Below are 18162 nucleotides of genomic sequence, written 5' to 3'. Positions count from 1 at the left end.
ATTTTTCTCAGTAAAAATGGCTCTTCTCCTACAGCCCAAAGTTACTAGAACTCACCACGCCCTCCATGGGTGAATGCTAATTCCCCAAATCTCTTGCTTCTCCTTTTCTATCCACGGTTGCCTTTTCTATCCCTCAGTTGCCTTGGCCTCATCTCACCTTGATTCCCCACATTCTTCACATTTCCTTCCGCCAGAACTTTCCTTTGCTGGGAAAGAAACATTCTACCCTAATCTTTCTGGGAAATATATCTTAGCATGCTCAAGATTTCTTCCACCTCATTCCCCTATATGCATCAGATGCCATGTCTGTTTCCTTGAGGAGGCCAAGTAGACCCTGCATAGCCTGCTGTCGTAGTTTGAGCCATTAATGGCTCCTCATTTCTGCCTCCCACCCCTCCAGAACACCATCATCTCTTTTTTTAGATCTTGACTTTTTAAAAATTCTTATCTTCCATCCATTCTCATGTTTTCCCAACACAACAATGGGAAACAGACTCCTCTTCTCGCATTAAAGAACCTTGAGCAGAAAAAGCCCTGGCTCCGGTATTCCAGCCTCCTTCACCAGAACTCAAGTGTCATTGCCACCCTTAATCGCATTTATTTTATTGCATCTATAAAGCAATAAAATATTTCAATCCACACACTGTGCAAATGGTTGGCTGCAGCCAGCTATAACTTATGAAGATTAAAAACGGGTTCCCAGGCTATTGGATGAGGTGGTGTTTGGGTTGCAAAGGGCATTTCTCCTGCACTTTTCCTATCCTCTCACCTTGTTGAGGGGCCCTCGGTTGCCTGGGCTTTTTCCAATTTGCTTTTGCATGGTGCTTCCTATCCATTTGGATTTGAATTGGACCATCTTTTCCCTTTCATTCTTTTTTTTTTTAAGATTTATTTATTTATTTATTTGAAAGAGAGAGAAAGAGAGAGAGAGAGCACATGAGAGAGGGGAGGGTCAGAGGGAGAAGCAGACTTCCTGCTGAGCAGGGAGCCCCATGCGGGACTCGATCCCGGGACTCCAGGATCATGACCTGAGCCGAAGGCAGTCACTTAACCAACTGAGCCACCCAGGCGCCCCACCTTTCATTCTCTTTAAACTGCTTCTGTCTTGCACGTGTCAGTCTGCGCTGATGTGAATAGTCTCCAGTCTCTTCTCTGCATGTTCACTGGAGATTTTGAGTGGTCCATTTACTGCCATACGTCTGCAGAGGAGTGCAGCATGGGGATCAAGTGTCCTGTCTGGGGCATCAGGCTGCGCTGGAATGTTCTGCTCTGCTACTTTCTAGTTGTGGGTGAGTTGTTTAACATCTCTGAGCCCCAATTTCCTCATCTGGAGAGCAGGGCTAATAGGACTACTTAGCTTATAATGAACATTAACACTAGCAGTCATTATCATGGGCTCTTTGGCTCCAAGTAGATGATGAAACATGGGTTTTTCCTGCAGTGCTTGTGTGCTGTATAGGATCTTAATACACTGCCCCCCATCACCATTTTTAAAATGTGTATGTGCGCGTGCGTGTGTTTGGCAGAGGGTGTCTCTGGCAAAGAAAAAAATAGTAGGTTGGACATTCATCTCTATCTTGAACCATTTGACCCCAGGACTCAGGGGTCTCTGAGGTTTCTGGGTCTATCCGTAGGCTTTGGAACCACCAAGGATGCCTTTGGAATTTTTGCTTGGTTTGCTAGACTCCCCTGAGAGTAGAATAGGCCTTAGTACCCATCAGCAGCAGGATTCGAGGTGTGGTGGAAAGATCCATTACTCTTCTCCCTCTGTGAGGTGTCACCAGTTCTCCAGGAATACACAAGAGCTCTAACTTCCAGGGGAATCCTATAATCCATTAAAGCTTTTAGAACTGGGTCCAAAATAAGCACAAAACCAGGACAACAAGTTCTCTCAGCCAATATTCCAAGGACCAAGAGGCTAGATCTTCAGTTTGGACAGGAAAAAAAAAAAAATTCAGAAGGTTGGGTGACCTGGGCATATTTGCCGTGTGACTCTAGGCAAATCAGTTGCTCTCTCTGAACCTTGGTTTCCTGACCTAAGGAGAGCGCTGGATCTATGAGGAGGCTGAGGTTCATTGATCATTAAGATCTATACCATCATGACCATTTTGTGACTCTATAGAGCAGTTCTTCATCAGCCAGGCCAGTCAGCAGCCCATCCTCATAGGCATCAAAACCCATCCTGGATTTTGCAGTAGAGCAATGGCTTTACATATTTTCTCTAATTCTCAAAGCACATTAAAAAAATACTGCTAATTTGAGAGTGGCTCTTGCCCATTGACAATAATGCTGCCTGATGTGCTTGAGGGGTTCTGTTGCAGCCCTCCAGGTTAGTGCCTGATAGAATGCTGTGATGCTACTCATACCCTCATCCCCAGCAGCTGGCCAAGCCCAGCTTAGGAGCAAAGCTTTTTACTTATTTAACCAGGACTTACGTGGCACTATTCTAAGACTATGCAAATACCAATTCATTTAATGGTCATAACCATATGAATGGAGGATTTTTGTTATTCCCCTTATATAAATGGGAAACTGAGGCACAGAGAGGTTAAGTGGCCCAAGTCATACAGCCAGTGAGTAGACGATCTAGCTCTTACCTCTACATGAAGCTGCTGCTGTCAGCTCCAGGCACATGGGGAGCGGGGTGCAATAAGCTTTGCGGGACACTCAGCTCTGGCTCATGGTCTATATTTCTTCCCAACTTTACTGTCTTCAGTTTTTAAGGGCCCATCACAGTGAATCTCTTAGCAGACCTTCAGGCTTCCACCTCTAAGTGGCTATGGTATAATGGAAGATGCTCATTCTTACAGTCCAAACACGTGGGTCACATCCCCACTCTACCTTTTACTGGTTCTGTGACTTCAGATACCCATCACCTGCCTCCACTAGTTCATTTTAAAATGAGGCTATTAGTACCTGCTCAGCAACAGAGGGAAAATCAACAGACCACAAATGGTGAAGTATCTTAAAAATTATAAAAAGCGAACTAGAACTAAAGGGATAATTGGGACCATCTGGCCCCTTGCCTGTTATGGTCACTTATTACACATTTGTTGAATTGATCACAGACAAGAAGCAAGACAATAATCAGGAGGGTATCCTGGGGCATGAATGTACCCTGTAGACAGTGGTAGCCCTAGCTAGGTTTGCATTAGGGAAACCGAAACCATTGTTTTCCTAAGCCCGTGTACCTTTAAAATGATCTGCTCTAAAAGGGCACATTTTCCTCAGAGACGGTCAGAAGCTGGGTGTTTGGGAACCCACGTGTGTGTGTGCATGTCCAGTGGAGCCAAGTGATGGGTTGAGCCCAAACCACAGGCCTGGGCTCTGGGGATGGATGGTGGAGGAAGCTGCTGGATGTGGTTAGGACGGAGGCCTGTGTCTACTGAGGGCAACCATTCTTCCAAGCTGTCCTGCGACCTCGGTGACAAGGACCCAAATGGGTGCCAGCCAGAGCCGAGTTTTAGCTAAATCTAAATAAGAGACTTAAAATGCTTACTTTTTTAAATCTCTAAAAACGGAAGCTTGAAATCAGTAGCCCCTGATTCCACCCCAGTCTGCAGGGAAGGCCTTCCCGGGGGTCCCCGCTGGGGACAAGCGTAAGCTCTCCCGCCATTGCCGGCCCCCGGCTCTGCTGTGGCTCTGGGTTCAAGCGCGGCTTGATTCCATTGACTTGAAAGAATTAGTGAGCCGCTGAATGTGAGCAGTGTCCCCTTTTCAGTGAAAAATAAATTTTTTTTAAATAATAAAATAAACAGGTCCTGCTGGCTTAGAGGAAACCCTGTGGGCTTCCAGGAACCAACATTCCCCAGCTCCAGTGCGTTTTCAGGAGCAGAGCACGGCCTGCGTGCAATAGTGGTGACTTGTTTAGACGCCATCTGGTCTGTGTAAAGTTAGCTGGAAGGGGACCACTGGGGCAGCGAGGGCTACGAGAGACTGCCTGTGGCTGATGAGGGAAAAAACGCGGCCACACATACATTCAAGGAAGAGAAAGTGCAGGCTTGAGGTGAGAAATGCGGAGTCAGCATCCTTGAATCCCCAGATATTTTTATAGGGGGCTTGAAAGGAAAAAAATTACCAAAAACTCCCTACAGGCCCAGACAAAGCCACAGTGTGTTCCCATTTACCGCCAGCCTGATAGTCACACCCTTCGTGTCTTTTACAGTTAGGCTGGAGCTCAGTGAGTGGAAGGCTCTTCCTATAAACAAGAACCAGCAGAGATCCCATGGCCTTCCTCCTCCTCCCCGGCAGGCAGCCGGGAGGTCAAACAACGGCTTAACCTCTCGTGTTAATTAACATTCTGGCTCCCTTTTTGCAAACGAAGAGCCAGAGATCAGCGATAAATAAATCAGTCATTGGAACTGGTGGAGGAAAGCTCGCAGGCAGGCTGGGGGCGGCCCTGTGTCCTAGCCACCCAGCCCCACGGCCGGATCCGTGGACACTGAGGCTGGGGCCGCTCTCACCTCCCAGGCGGCAAGGTTTGGCTCTCCAGGGAACACGGCGTCGCTCTGCCCGCCCGCGCCCCAAGCAAGGGCTGCAGTTCTTGAAAGATGGTGTTCAGGGTGTGAGATGGTGGAGACTCAGATTCTAACCCACAGCCCAACTGTGGGAAGAGGACCGCTTGCGGGGTTTAGAGCCTCGCTTCTTCTGCTAGCCTTCGCTCCCCAGGAAGGAGCCCTCTCGCGCCTCCCTCCTTCCTGTTTATTTTCAATACCTTCCTCCAATCCCCCAAAGTTTAGCTCCGACGCCCCTGGCCTTCCCCCAGGGTCTCACCATTCCCGGGGGGGCCCCCCTCGTTTTCACCTGGAACTCTGAAGGAGGCAGCTCTTGGGTGGGCCCTACAGACCACCTCTAGCTGTCCCCTCTGTTAGTCCCTTCTGACGGGGGTGGGGGGGGAAGATGCCTGCCATCCTCATGCCTCGTTCTCCTTCGCCGCCCACAACTACTGTGGAAGGTTCAGGAAGGCAGCTACCGAGCAGGACAGCTTTGGTGTATCGGCCGCCGCCTACGAGACAGCAAACGTTTTCTTAAGTCGAACACCTCTTCAGTCAAATGTCAGCTGACCATATTCTCCCCCTCTCTCCAGGCCAGGCTTGGCGGCTGCCCCCTGCGTGTCACCCTGCTTCCATCCAAACAGCACCCCTGTCTTTCACCCTGTGAGCAGTCCTACTCTTTGCTGCTTCTTCCTTTGTCACAGGTCCTCCCCGGGGGAGGGGTCCTTGGAAGTCTTCTCTCCCCATCTCCAGCGACCCGTGGACGCCCCAGGAGCTGGTCACCCAGCTGCTGCACGGGTAAGTGTCACTTGGACGCTCAGTAAAGCAGAGGCTGCCTGCACTCCCCACCCCACCCCACCCCCCCACATAGATTTTAGGAGATTGCTGGTGGGGAGTTGGGTCTGGGAACCTAGCTTGGAGGACTGCACTCTGAGTCCGTCACTCTCATGCTACTCAGCATAGACCAGGTCTTAAACCGCTTTTGTGTCACCCACGGGGTCAGACAGAACTGACGCTGGGGAAGGTGGTTGCTCAGAGCCACCAGCTGGTTGATTAAAACGAGGTGGGATTCCCATCCCAAACTGGCCTCCTGAGCCAGCCTATCTTCCACTGTAGGGTTAAGAATTTTTCACCTGGGCCCCTCTGAATTAAATGACCTCCACACAACACGTCAGGAAAATCCCTTAAATTCCAAGCTAATTGAGAGATTCCGGGGATAGTTAGTAAATACTTCTCCCTTCTCTATTGAGAACCAGCAAGAACAATAGTTGGCTCTCAGCCCACACAGCAAATATCATTCCACCAGAGTTCTCTGCAGCTTTTCAGGCTTCTACTACATACAACATCTATGAAAATAGAAGTTTTCTGAAATAGAATTCCAAGTCGAAAAGAGAAAGTTTTATGATACCTGGAGGCAAACCATTCAGATGTTTTGAGTTAATTTGGCATGGCTGAAAGAATTTTTACATTTGCAAAAAATATCAGAGTTCATTTTCTGCCTCCAAAGAGCTTTCAAGCTGTAATGAATTTGGCATGAATGTATTTCTCAATACGAGATTTTTTGTGAAGACTAAAAAAATCCCCCAAAACAAAAAACAAACAAAAAAAGAAATGGAGTGTGAACTAATAAAGTAACAGATTTCAGAATCACAGAAGGCTGAACGTAAAGCAATGCTAGACGTTTCCTAGTCCAGACCCAACATTTAAAGTCGAGAAAACTAAGGCTTTGTCTTAGACTCCTAAGTAGTAACAAAACAACAATAGAAATCACAGTTCTTGAAGACTATTTATCCCAGGTAGGCGATTGAAGTGAAATATAAATGAAGTATATATAGGACGACAGAAAAAATACTCTTAGTGGGGTAAGATGTCCTGTGAATGCAACGTGTCTGCAGAGCTGCGGTGGAGGGGGGTGCAGAAAGGCAGACTGAGGGACAGGGGATAAGGGTTCAGCGTCGCCTATTCAAAACCTGAGCAGGTCATGACCGAACTTTAGTGTTTTCATCTGTAAAGTCAAGGTAATAAGTTGGCTTGTTTTTTTTTTTAATATTTTATTTATTTGAGAGAGAGAGAATGAGCTAGAGAGAGCATGAGAGAGGGGAGGGTCAGAGGGAGAAGCAGACTCCCTGCTGAGCAGGGAGCCCGATGCGGGACTCGATCCCGGGACTCCAGGATCGTGACCTGAGCCGAAGGCAGTCGCCCTACCAACTGAGCCACCCCAGGTGCACATAAGTCGGCTTGTTTTAAGGATGAAGTGAGGCAGTGTATGTGAAAGCACTCTCCAGTCCTATTGTCTCTGTGATAGGACAACACACATGGAGTGCATCCAGATGGTCTGCTTGGAGGGGAGTCTTCCCTTAGCTTAGTTCCTTCTGCCTCACCACCAAAGTAGAAGCCAATTTTAAATCTTGGTTCTTTCTGGCCTTTTTGTCTTCTCTGACCCCACCCTGCCCCCCAAAGACTGCCCTTTTGGCCTTTTAATGGAAAAGGGATGCCCATTTCCATTCTGGATCCGAAAGAACAGAAATATAAGCCCATGTCTTGCATTTCTGTCTCCCAGGACCTACACAGGCTGCTGACCTACAGCAGTTCCTCAGTGTTTATCAAATCCTACTGGAGGGAATAGAATCAGATGGAAAGGAACTGAATTCTGTAAAAATGAATTCTATTCCTTCCCTCTCCAGACCGGTGTGCCTTCAAGAGGAGACCTAACTAAGAGGTTCTTACCTGATGAGACACAGATAAAACAAAACAAAACAAAACAAAATAGTGAGCTCTACCTATTGCCAAAAAGTGGCAACGGTTTTTTTCTATTTATTTTTATTTTAACTGGGCTCTTCCCAGATCTACTGTCTACTTTTCCCGGGGAAAAACCGTCTTCTTTATTCCAGGAGGCAGTACATAGGTTTAGGTGGGAGGATGGTGTGGTTTTGCCACAAGATTTTGTTTGCAAGCTCTCATTATGGGCAAAATGATCATTATCTCTCTTTGGTGGCTCTGAAGTTTTTCTAAGAGCCGTCATGAGGAGACTCCTAGAAAAGGCAGACAGCAGCTCCAAGTAATCATTTTTCCGGTTTGCTTTTATCATCTAGTCTAGAAAACTGTGGCTCTTGCCATGTTCCTATCTGTGAGTTTGGGTTGGCTCTCCCCAAAAGGAGGGTCTCACTTGAACAGCACCTTGATACAATCCTAACTCAGCAAAACCTCCAACAGCAGGTACAAGACACTAAATATCCCTGAGATGTTACGAAATTTTTAAAGACCGCAAGGGTTCATCCGCTTTGCCTGTTAGACTGTTTACCACGGCAAGGGCCAGGAATAAGGGGCTGGTCTCTCCTTGGAGATCTCAAGTCTTTGCCTGTGGGATGGACTCCCCTCACCCCTTATCGGAGTACACGGAATGTTCTGGAATGTCATGGAATGCCCTGCACACTGGCCATCCTCCTCACCTCCGTGGGATGAAGTCTTCACTCTGTCCCTAAGGAGCAGCCTCAACACTTGCACCTGCTCTCTCCCCTTCTCCACCCACAAGAGAATGAGGCCTCATTAGGAAAGGCGGACTATACCACTATCTGAAAACACATGAACACACGTTTTTATTTTACCCAAGAGCAGCTAGAAGGGAGGAGAGTGGTGTCTGAGTGGTATCAGCTACTCCGGGTCATGACCGGAGCTATATATGTCTTCTTAATAGCACTGGATATTTGTACAGGATGTTAGAGTTTACAAAATTGTTTTCACCGGCATTGTCTCATTTGACTGTGGCACCCCGTGACTTAAGGGGAGTGCGGCCCTCATTTTAGAGATGAAGAAACAAAAACTCAGAGAAGGTCTCCAGATCCAGTGCTTTTCTCCCCACCCCACCCCCCACCCCAGGCATCTAGCCGTGATGGAGAGCAGGCCGCTGGAGAAAAGTCAGGTCAGCTGACCGCCATGTTCGGCAACACCGTGAAGGAAGGAAACAAATTCTGAGCCCCTCTGTGTCAGGCAGGGGCTGGATATTCTACATTTTCTCACTGCATTCCCCCAGCTCCAGCTTCCTGGGTGCAAATCCCAGCTCCAGCACTTCTTAGCAGGATGGCCTTGTAGGCAGGTCATATGCTCGGTCTGTGCCTCAGTCTCTCCACGTGTGAAAGGAAGATACCGACATGCCCTCCTTAGAGCGTTATCGTGAGATTTAAATCAGGCAGCCCACTAGAACACACAGCCCTGTGGGAAGTTAAGAACTCACTGCATATTACAAATTATCACTACTGTTATTTCCCCTTGTTTCAACAGGAAGGAAGAATGCTCATAAAGATTAACATTGCAGAGATTAGAGCGAAGTTTGACCCCAAAGACCTGATTTTTTGCTGCCTTCAGGTATCTGTTTACTTCCTACGTTCTGCTCTTTTTCTTCCTCCTGGACCCTTCCCCCTTGGCAGTTAGCCTGTTGCCCTTCGAAGTGTTCCTGACCCCGGGCTGCCTGCAGGAGAATAATCTTGAGACCCTCCCATATGGACAGAATCAAAACTTCTGGAGCCGGGGGCCCAGAAATCTGCATTTCTTCACAAGCAGAGCAGATGACTCTTTTGCACTCCGAGGAGGTCAAGAGCCACTGACCCAGATGGACCACTTCGGCAGCTGTCACTGCCCAGTCCTCCCCACCTCCCCCTTCCCCCAGGAAGAGCTCCAAATCTGTGTTGCTGTAAACACTCCCTCCCCTGCACAGTCCCCATCTGCTCCTTCACGATTAGCCATGATTAGCAATACAAAGCTGATGCCAGCTCACTCCGTGGTGACTGGTCATTCAATCCACGCTGAATAATGGCTTATTGCAATGATGGTGTATTTCGCCTCCAAATCAGGCAGGCTCCTGAGAGCAGGTAGGGCATAGAGAAGGGGAGGAGAAGCAAGGGTCAGGCAACCTCCATTTCATGCACAAAGACCCACCAGGCACAAAGATGCAACAACTACCCACCTCGAAAATCTCCAACTGTACCGAGGTCAAGCCTACAAAAATGAGATAACACAACAGGCAGGTCAGCACAAAAAGGAGAAACTAAATCAGTATTTGCATTAGAGTTTTATCTTATCTCGAAAGCACAGCAGATCCCTTGCAGAGAGGAGGCCAGGTGTCAGTAACCACATGCTTCCACTGATGCCTGCTTTGCAAATAATAGCCAACTGCCCCCATTCCCATCCATGTGTCCACCATAAAGCTTTTACCAAATGACCCTCTGAGGGTAAGACTGAGCCTCAAATTGCAACCCCAAGGCAAACCATATTTCTGTTTTTTTTATGGTAATTTTCCCCCCAAACCTCTTCTTAACTAGACTTAACCTCTGGTTCTGTAAACAGCTAAAGATATCCTAATTCCTGAGAGGGTATCAAAGATCCATACTTGAGTGGGGGAAGATGTTGAGGGTGTGGGGCAGAATGGAAGGAAAACAAGCATTAATTATTAAACACCTACATGATTTTAAAAATTACATACCATTTGGCACTTTTCCAGTCCAAAGTACTCTGGCCCCATTAAAGGCAAGGAAAGGCAGCCTTCTCACCATGGTGAATTTGCCTGATTATGTTTTCTCTCTCCTAAAGTGGGAAGGATTCGCCTTCACTGGTTTAAAAACACGCTTCCTCTGGGTGGGATGCTCTGGATGGGAACGCAGTTGCCCTATCTGCATTGATTCGAGGCAGTCTCTTATTTTACAAACTGGACTTGGAACCACTTAACAAAAGCCACTCTGCAAATGCATGTGGCAAATATGCAAGTCAGCTCTACAGCCCAGAATCCCGGGCATGTTCTTAGGCCAGAACAGAAACCCTGTTCTCAGCTTTATTTTGCTGGCTGGAGCTTGGAGCAAGGCAGCAGTTCAGGGTCTGCCTTAGGAAGGCAAGGTTGGACCTAAAGAAGTTCGTGAGGGGACTCACCCTCCACAAATGGGTAGGCTTGGGTTCACCCACCATGTTTTCCGTATCACTGATTTTCTGCTACAGGTTTTATGTTACTGTTGCAATTATTGTCACCTAATAATTCGGATAATGGGTGTTGGGGTCTGGGCTGGGAGGTCCAGTCACTGTCATCAGGGGCGCTGTCCTCCTGTGGCACTCAGATCTCAGGTGGGGATGGTCCAGGTGAGTCATGGCCGACAGCCCCTTAGACCCTGGTGAGGCACCCAAAATCAGAGGCCAAATCATGCTCAGATACCATCTAGTCCAACTCCCTCATTTTACAGATGGGTAAACTGAGGCACAATGGTCAGGTGTCACTATGACACAGTGAGTTGGTAGCTGCACAAAGGTAAGAATTTGGGCCCTGTGAGTCTTAGTCCAGAAACCGCCATGTTGCTCTTTAAGCTTACAAAGAATAGAAACAATATGAACACATTTTCTGAAGTCTTCATCATCTTAAAAAGGAGAGAGAGAAAAAGGGTAAAGATCAAGAAGCAAGTAATGTGTAATAGTGGAGTGGGGTGGGGCAGAGTGGTCGGAGCTCAGGCTCTGAGATGGCACACAACTTGGATCAGCCACTTAGCTGATGGGTGGACTTGGGATTTACCTAATCTTGTTGAGCCTTAGCCCTCATGTTTAACACAGAGATAACAGTGCCTACTTCACAGGGTTGTGTTAGGCTTGAAGGAGATAATACTCAGGTTCTGGCACACACAAAATACTTAATAAATGTTGGCTCTTGTTACAACCCCAGTGCAGACATCCAAGGACTTAAATAGACTGCCAAGGCATCAGTCCTGGGGGGCCTGTCCTTAAGCCAGACTTCTTCCTTGCCAGTTCCTCTTTCCGGCCCAGGACCCTGGCTGCCCACGCCCTCCCCTCCGTCCCTCCAAACAAGACAGTCATGATGATGTTAGTACTCAGCTCCATGGATCCTTCCAGAGGGGAGGCAATGTACTGAATGCAATGTCCTCCGGCAACTAGAAATTAAGTTGCAGGAGAACATGGGATAAAAGGGTACTGGTAAGGAAATGACAGTGGGAATGTTAGGAGAGCTACTTACGGGGTTCCTTTTATCTGTTATCACATGCTAGGTCATGTAATAAAGCCTTTATAGTATAGGGAATATGAAATATAATCAGCAGCATGCCAGTCTCCATGGCAGTTATGCTGGTAACAAAATGAATGCCCATTACTTTTCTCTTCCCTTGCCCAAGTCATTAGACACCCTGGCTTCATGCATAAGGTTGGTTTTCTCTCCTCCAAGACCATTAAAACTGTCCCTGAAAAGGTGACTTACATGGCATTCTAATCTCTAGGCTTCTGCTCAGTTACTGTACAGTGATAATTACTATTTATAAAGAAGACCCTGGTTCAACACAGAAGGATCAAATTAAGATTCACTCAATATAGGGCGTCTGGGTGGCTCAGTCGTTAAGTGTCTGCCTTCAGCTCAGGTCATGATCCCGGGGTCCTGGGATCGAGTCCTGCATCGGGCTCCCTGCTCCGCGGGAAGCCTGCTTCTCCCTCTCCCACTCCCCCTGCTTGTGCTCCCTCTCTCGCTGTCTCTCTCTCTCTCTGTTGAAAAATAAATAAAATCTTAAAAAAAATAAATAAAAGATTCACTCAATATAAATAATATGCTAATACACATAATATTAATCGGATAGAGTTTTTGTGAGAAATGCATTTGATCATGTTCTGAGTCTCTGAAAGCCGTACATCTGAGATGCGGATAAAGCCGTACATCGGCGGCGCGGATAAAGCCGTACATCGGCGGTGCAATAGCCACACCCTATTTTCTGGCTCTATCAGAAAATACAATTCACTCTTTTTCTTAACTCCAGATCTGTAGTTTTCCTTTCGAGTCCCCACTTATCTTCTTGCGAAATATGTGCCCAAAAGGACAACAGGATAACATTTTCTCAAGACCGTGTTTGTTTTGCCGAGCGCATCTCTGCTTCTGGCCGCCGCCCAGCTGCTGGGGACCCTGGGGGCTGAGAGGCTGAGGTTCCAGTCGCAATTCAAACCCCAAAGCACAGCGGATTTTCATCTGGGTTTCAGAGGAGTCATTCTCTTCATTTTGTTTCTGGACCCGGGCGCTGACTCCCCCAGAGATAAGAACAAACAGAATGTGTTCTGTCTTCCCAAAGATGCTACATCAGTATGTATTTCCCACTTAAAGCTTTTAAGCGTTTGACTTACACATTTATGAACACCCCCAGTGGACCGTTAGGGTTTGGTTTAATCCCCAAGAAAACTGGCATTAAAATAGACCTTTTCCCGGCAATAATCATCTCATTTACGATAAATTATTCTATTCTCAGTACCTTTGAGACACATGAGAGCTTTTATGTAATAAAGAAGCCATTTATTTCTGAATATTTTAATGCATGTTTCCATATTTTTCTCATTTTTAATGCAAGGGCCATTGACAGTCCTGTAAGAGAATGTCTTTTAAAAGCAAATTTATAGCAAATCTTCCAGTGAAATGGGTGGCAACATGCATCATCGTGGTGCTACACCACCAAGGGGAACAGGGCAGAGATGTTCTAATTCTCATTTATGTGCATAAAAGTGTAACCTCTACAGAGAAAGACAATGTTATTGGGTAAATTGATAAGAAATGGAAGACCTCTGGTCAATTTGTGCCCCATCCTTTGACAAGCTGTATGTACTTAGCTAGTGCTCGGTGTCGTAGGCCACATTCTGAAGTACAGGAAGGAGGCGCAGGAGCAGACGCTGGGGAAGATCATGAAGGTTCCTGAGGAAAAGAAAGTCAGGTCGGAGCCTTTACGTGTCAACTGGAAAGAGAAGCTGTTTTGAAAGAGCTGAGAATCAAGGAGCAGAGAGAAGGGCCTTCATTAGATGTTGGATTATTTTTTCTAAACCTTCATGTCAGAGCTACTCATTTGGATGCCACCAAGATGGTGGTTCTTGACTGGGAAGGTAGTAGCGGGGTCTGGAAGCAGAGACAGCATCTAAATGTACACGTATCTCTGGCTCTGGGATGTGCGTTTACGCTAGACTCTTGAGCAGAAAAATATTTTGAGAAATCTCACATATGTCATTCTGATACACTTCCTAAGAACCACCACACTAGTATAGATATGAGATTTATTTTAACCACCGTTGTAGGTATTTCTAAGAGACAAGAAAGTGGATCCCCGACCTGAGCAGTACAGCATTTCTAGGATAGGAAGCCAACTCTCATGGTTAGCTTTCCGGTGTTCTTCTGATAGAAAGCTCTGTGCCTTTTCTGGACAAGAGTACTGTCCATCAGTTATACTAAGCCTTTGTCTTTAGTCTAGCTGGTCCAAAGTCACCCTCTGGATAAACCACAAATGGGCTTGGTAAAGACTCTATAGAGCAGGGATCTAGTTTTAGTTCTGGCCAGATGAGCCATTTTGGGGATGTCACCCAACACTGCACTAAATTTTGCCTCCAGGCCTCCCAGCACCCTTCCCAGCACCTAGAAAAGGTAAACAGTGTGACAAGACAAGAGGGACAGGGTAAGTCAGTATGAGGATGATTCAGTGACAGCAAAAGCTAGAAGGAAAGAGCAACCCAAGCTTCGCCCTCCTCTGTGTGCCAGGCACCATGCTATGTGCTGCCTCTGGTAGGACAGAGACCTCTAGTAGGAAATGTCGAAGGAGGCTGGGATCATGCAGACTGTCTACTACAGTAGTGAGTAGCACGTATGCTGCGAGCCCTAGAAATGAGCAGTGCAAATTATAATGTGTTGTAAGTATAAACTACATAGCAGTTTTAAAGATTTAGTACAAATTTAAAAAATTTAAGTTACCTCATTAATAATCTTTATATTAAATATATGTTGATCTGATATTTTAGACATTGGGTTCAATAAAATGTATTGGTAAGATTAATTCACCTCTTTCTTTTTTCCTTGTTTAAATGGGTGACCACTAGGATGCCTGGGTGGCTCAGTAGGTCAAGCATCTGCCTTTGGCTTGGGTCATGATCCCAGGGTCCTGCAATCGAGCCCTGCATCAGGCTCCCTGCTCAACGGGGAGCCTGCTTCTCCCTCTACCCCTCCTCCCTGCTTGTGATCTCTCTCTCTCTCTCTCGTACTCTCTCGCTCTCTATCAAATAAATGAATAAAATCTTTAAAAACAACACATACACAAATGGGAAACCACTAGAAAACTCAAAGTTCCAAAGGTGAGGCTTGACCTTGGGGCTTTCATTATACTGCTGGTGGGTGCACGGGCCTCAGACTGTTAGTCAGAGTCAGCTCTGAAGTGTGGGAGGGGAAGTGAAGACCTCTGATTGAAGGTGATAATCTGCTGTTACCCAGGACCTTGCAAACGTTCCAATGCTCTTCATATGGAATAAGCCTCTGAGTTGCTGAATGTCAGTGGAGGCACTGTGCATCCACCAGGGCTACACCAAAGGCACAGGCTTTGACCAAGGGCCACCTGGAAGAGCTCAACATCCTCTCTAAATGGAGGGAGGAGCTGAGTCCCTGTGCAACCAGGAAAGTGGTGATAAGAAAGTGTGCAGTGCTCCAAAGCCACGTGAAATGGCTGCAGCAGTCAGTGGCGCTAAAATGTGGGCAAGGGGCGAAGGACCTGGAGAGACCAGGAACCAAAAGGAATCTGTGTTTGCACTTTCCAATCTTGAGATTTCAAAAACTGAACAGGAATTCTGTTAGTAGTAAAGCAGATATTCACTGTACCCTTCAGAGTGCCCAGTCCTTTGTGAAATGCTGCCATGCATCAGCCCCTCAAATCCTATGAAAAGCCCTACTAGGCAGGCATTAGGATTATCCCATGGTACGAATGTAGAAACCAAGCCTTGGGGCTTGCTGTTTTCACATCTGCTAAGTAGCAGAGCAAGAGCTTGAAGCTCAGAGTCTAGTCTACCCCTGCAGACCATGGTCTGCACCAAAGCACAGCTCAAAACACAGGGGCTCTAATCTCAGGAGGCTTAGGGGGACTTGGGGAGAAGACAAGGAAGGGGGGGATACATCCCAACCATATTCCCTGGAATCATTTTCAGGACAATCCTGGGAGCTGGGACCACAAGGAAAGGAGATGGAAGTAAGTAGCTGGGAGTTGACAGTCCCTGTTTGGGGGACTGAGCCAGAAATGCAGGTACAACGTCGCCACTGAGCGTGTGGGCTCTGGAGGCCACTACCTGCGTTTGTATCCCACTGTGACCACTTCCTAACTGGGTAGCCAAAGGCAGTCCCCCAAGCTATAAAGTTGGTTAATTCTAGCAGCTGCCTTGAAGAGCTGCAAGAATTAAATGAGATAGATGCCTAGAAAGTGCTCAGTAAGGCATGTAGCGAGTCCAACAGTGAACACTGGCTGTTCCTACAGGAGGGCGGGTTTGGGAGAAAGCTCTCAAGTCTGGCTGCCCATCACCCTGTTCGCCACCTGCCCCCCACAGGTATGGGGAGTCAGCATGTTTAGAGTCATGAAATGTTGAAGTACTCAAGAGCAAGCCAGCTTTGCCCTGTGGCAGAGAGAAGAGGTGCAAAAGAAAAATGCTGTAGGCTTGGGCCCTCCTCCTCAGGAGATGACGGAGTGTTGAGATGCTTGAGGACACCTCCTAGATGCTTCTCAGTGCAAAAGTTGGGGTCAATTTGATCTTCCTTTGCCCACAGTAAGGAAAGAGCACTTTGCCCTGAGCGGGTGAAGCATCTTTCGAGGGAAGAGGACTCACCAGGTGCTGTCGGCACAGCTCCGTGGCCTGGCATAGCAAGGTGGGCCAGCAGTGTGCCCAGGAACGGCCTGTATTGGAGGCTGGGTGGGCTGGGCCAGCACACAGGGCAGAGGCGGGACTGAGGAGCCTCTGCTCTTAGTAGTCAGGGAGTAAAATAGTCACAGCAGGCCACAGAGAAAGAGGACCTTGGGGGGCTTCTGGAGGCTTCTTAAGTAGAAATTCTTTCCACTTATAATTCATGTAACCCACTTCCTTATCTTTGGAAGGGCTATTTAGAAGCTAGAGATACCGGGCGCCTGGGTGGCTCAGTTGGTTAAGCAACTGCCTTCGGCTCAGGTCATGATCCTGGAGTCCTGGAATTGAGTCCTGCATCGGGCTCCCTGCTGAGCAGGGAGCCTGCTTCTCCCTCTGACCCTCTTCCCTCTCGTGCTCTCTATCTCTCATTCTCTCTCTCTCAAATAAATAAATAAAATCTTAAAAAAAAAAAAAAAGAAGCTAGAGATACCTAAGTGTGGTTTTCCAAGACTTGGTGCATCACCTAGGAGGAGTTACTCTGAAGCTTAGGCCAAGATGGCCGCACAGAAGGAAATTTGATTGTGGTCAGTGGAAGTGAAGGCAGCACTGGCTGTTGCATTACAGAGGGGTCACATGCTGGCTCACCTTGGAACAAAGGAGACAGGGAATCTGGGGCCAGACCTTGAAGGTTGGTCTCTCCTTCCTTCCTGTTTCTCTATTAAAGACTACATGTGGGGCGCCTGGGTGATGCAGTCAGTTCAGTGTCCGACTCTGGATTTTGGCTCAGGTCATGATCCCAGAGTCAGGTCGTGATCTCAGGGTCGTGAGCATGTTGGGCTCTATTCTCAGCAAGGGTTCTGCTTGAGTTTCTCTCTCCCTCCGCCCCCCCCCCACTCACTTGTGCTCTCTCTCTCTCAAATAAATAAATAAATATTTTTTAAAAAGAGTACGTAACAGACAGCCTAAACTCTGAGCTGAGAAAAGCAGGCCCCTGGCTACTACTGGAAACAATTATAACATCTCATCAAGGAAGAGATTCCCTATCACAATAGGGAGTCTTAAATTAGTCAAAGACTTGGAATGGTTTCCTGATAAATGAAATGTAATCAATTATGGTGACTTCTTTTGGGGATGTTAAATGTCTTGTTCCTTTCTCTTTGTTTTCTCTGGATTGCCACTGAGGTCAAGTGCAAAGTTGTTGATCTCACCACAATAGCCCAGAATACATGAGCACATCTGCGGCCCAGGACACAGCACTCAAATGACCAGATGTAAAATGTGGTGCTAAGTGAATGAGCAGCTAAGGAGACACAGTCTGGCAACAATCATTAGCTATTAGAAAGCTATATATATAATATTAGAAAAAAATATGTATATATCTTTTAAGTGATATTTTAAAAAGATATGACAACACAAAATGTTGGAGCAACTTCAACTCTCATACATCGCTGGTGGGAACGGAAATAAACGTTACCACTTTAGAAAACTGTTTGGCAATATCTCCTGAGCTTAAACATGTGAATATCTATGTTCCAACAATTCCAATCCTATGAATATACCTAACAGAAATATGTACAGATGTGCACCAAGACACATGTATAAGAATGTCCACAAATTCAAAAAAGCCAATACATGGACATCTCTTTTGCACAACTTCAAAATCCATTTGACCTTACCTTCGTTGTCACAGCTGATTCCAGGCAGACTTTGGTGAAATCAGTAATGTCTTGTCTAGGACCTGCAGCACATACATTGGACTTCCTGCAACGTAGCCTTTCTGACTTGGGATTCCCTTGGAAAACTCATGCATGCACAACCTGGAAAAACAGAAATTATGCTTGTGGGATCATCTTTGGCCAATGGGAGGCAGGAGCCAATGGGCAATGGGTAAATGTTTCCACTTCTGTTCTCCCTGGTGAACAGTTCTGAAATGCATTTCACAGGATTGAGCACCAGCTGACGATAGTAGTGGTTAACTTAGTGACACATCCATAAATTGGGCTCCCTTCTTCCATGTCACTCTCTG

General features: G+C 46.9%; 1 long non-coding RNA gene across 1 annotated transcript in view; it reads right to left on the bottom strand.

Moving 5' to 3' along the window:
• LOC113928723 overlaps nt 1-17950 on the bottom strand; it is a 98143-nt gene extending 80193 nt beyond the window's left edge. Inside the window, exon 1 of the long non-coding RNA XR_003521943.1 lies at nt 17813-17950. This is a non-coding gene — a long non-coding RNA (uncharacterized LOC113928723). The remainder of the gene's footprint in view (nt 1-17812) is intronic.
• Between the last annotated feature and the right edge of the window lie 212 nt (nt 17951-18162).

Source organism: Zalophus californianus, chromosome 5, assembly GCF_009762305.2.
Source record: "Zalophus californianus isolate mZalCal1 chromosome 5, mZalCal1.pri.v2, whole genome shotgun sequence".
In the NCBI taxonomy this organism is placed as follows: Eukaryota; Metazoa; Chordata; class Mammalia; order Carnivora; family Otariidae; genus Zalophus; species Zalophus californianus.
This window is presented reverse-complemented; position numbering and strand designations above follow the sequence as displayed.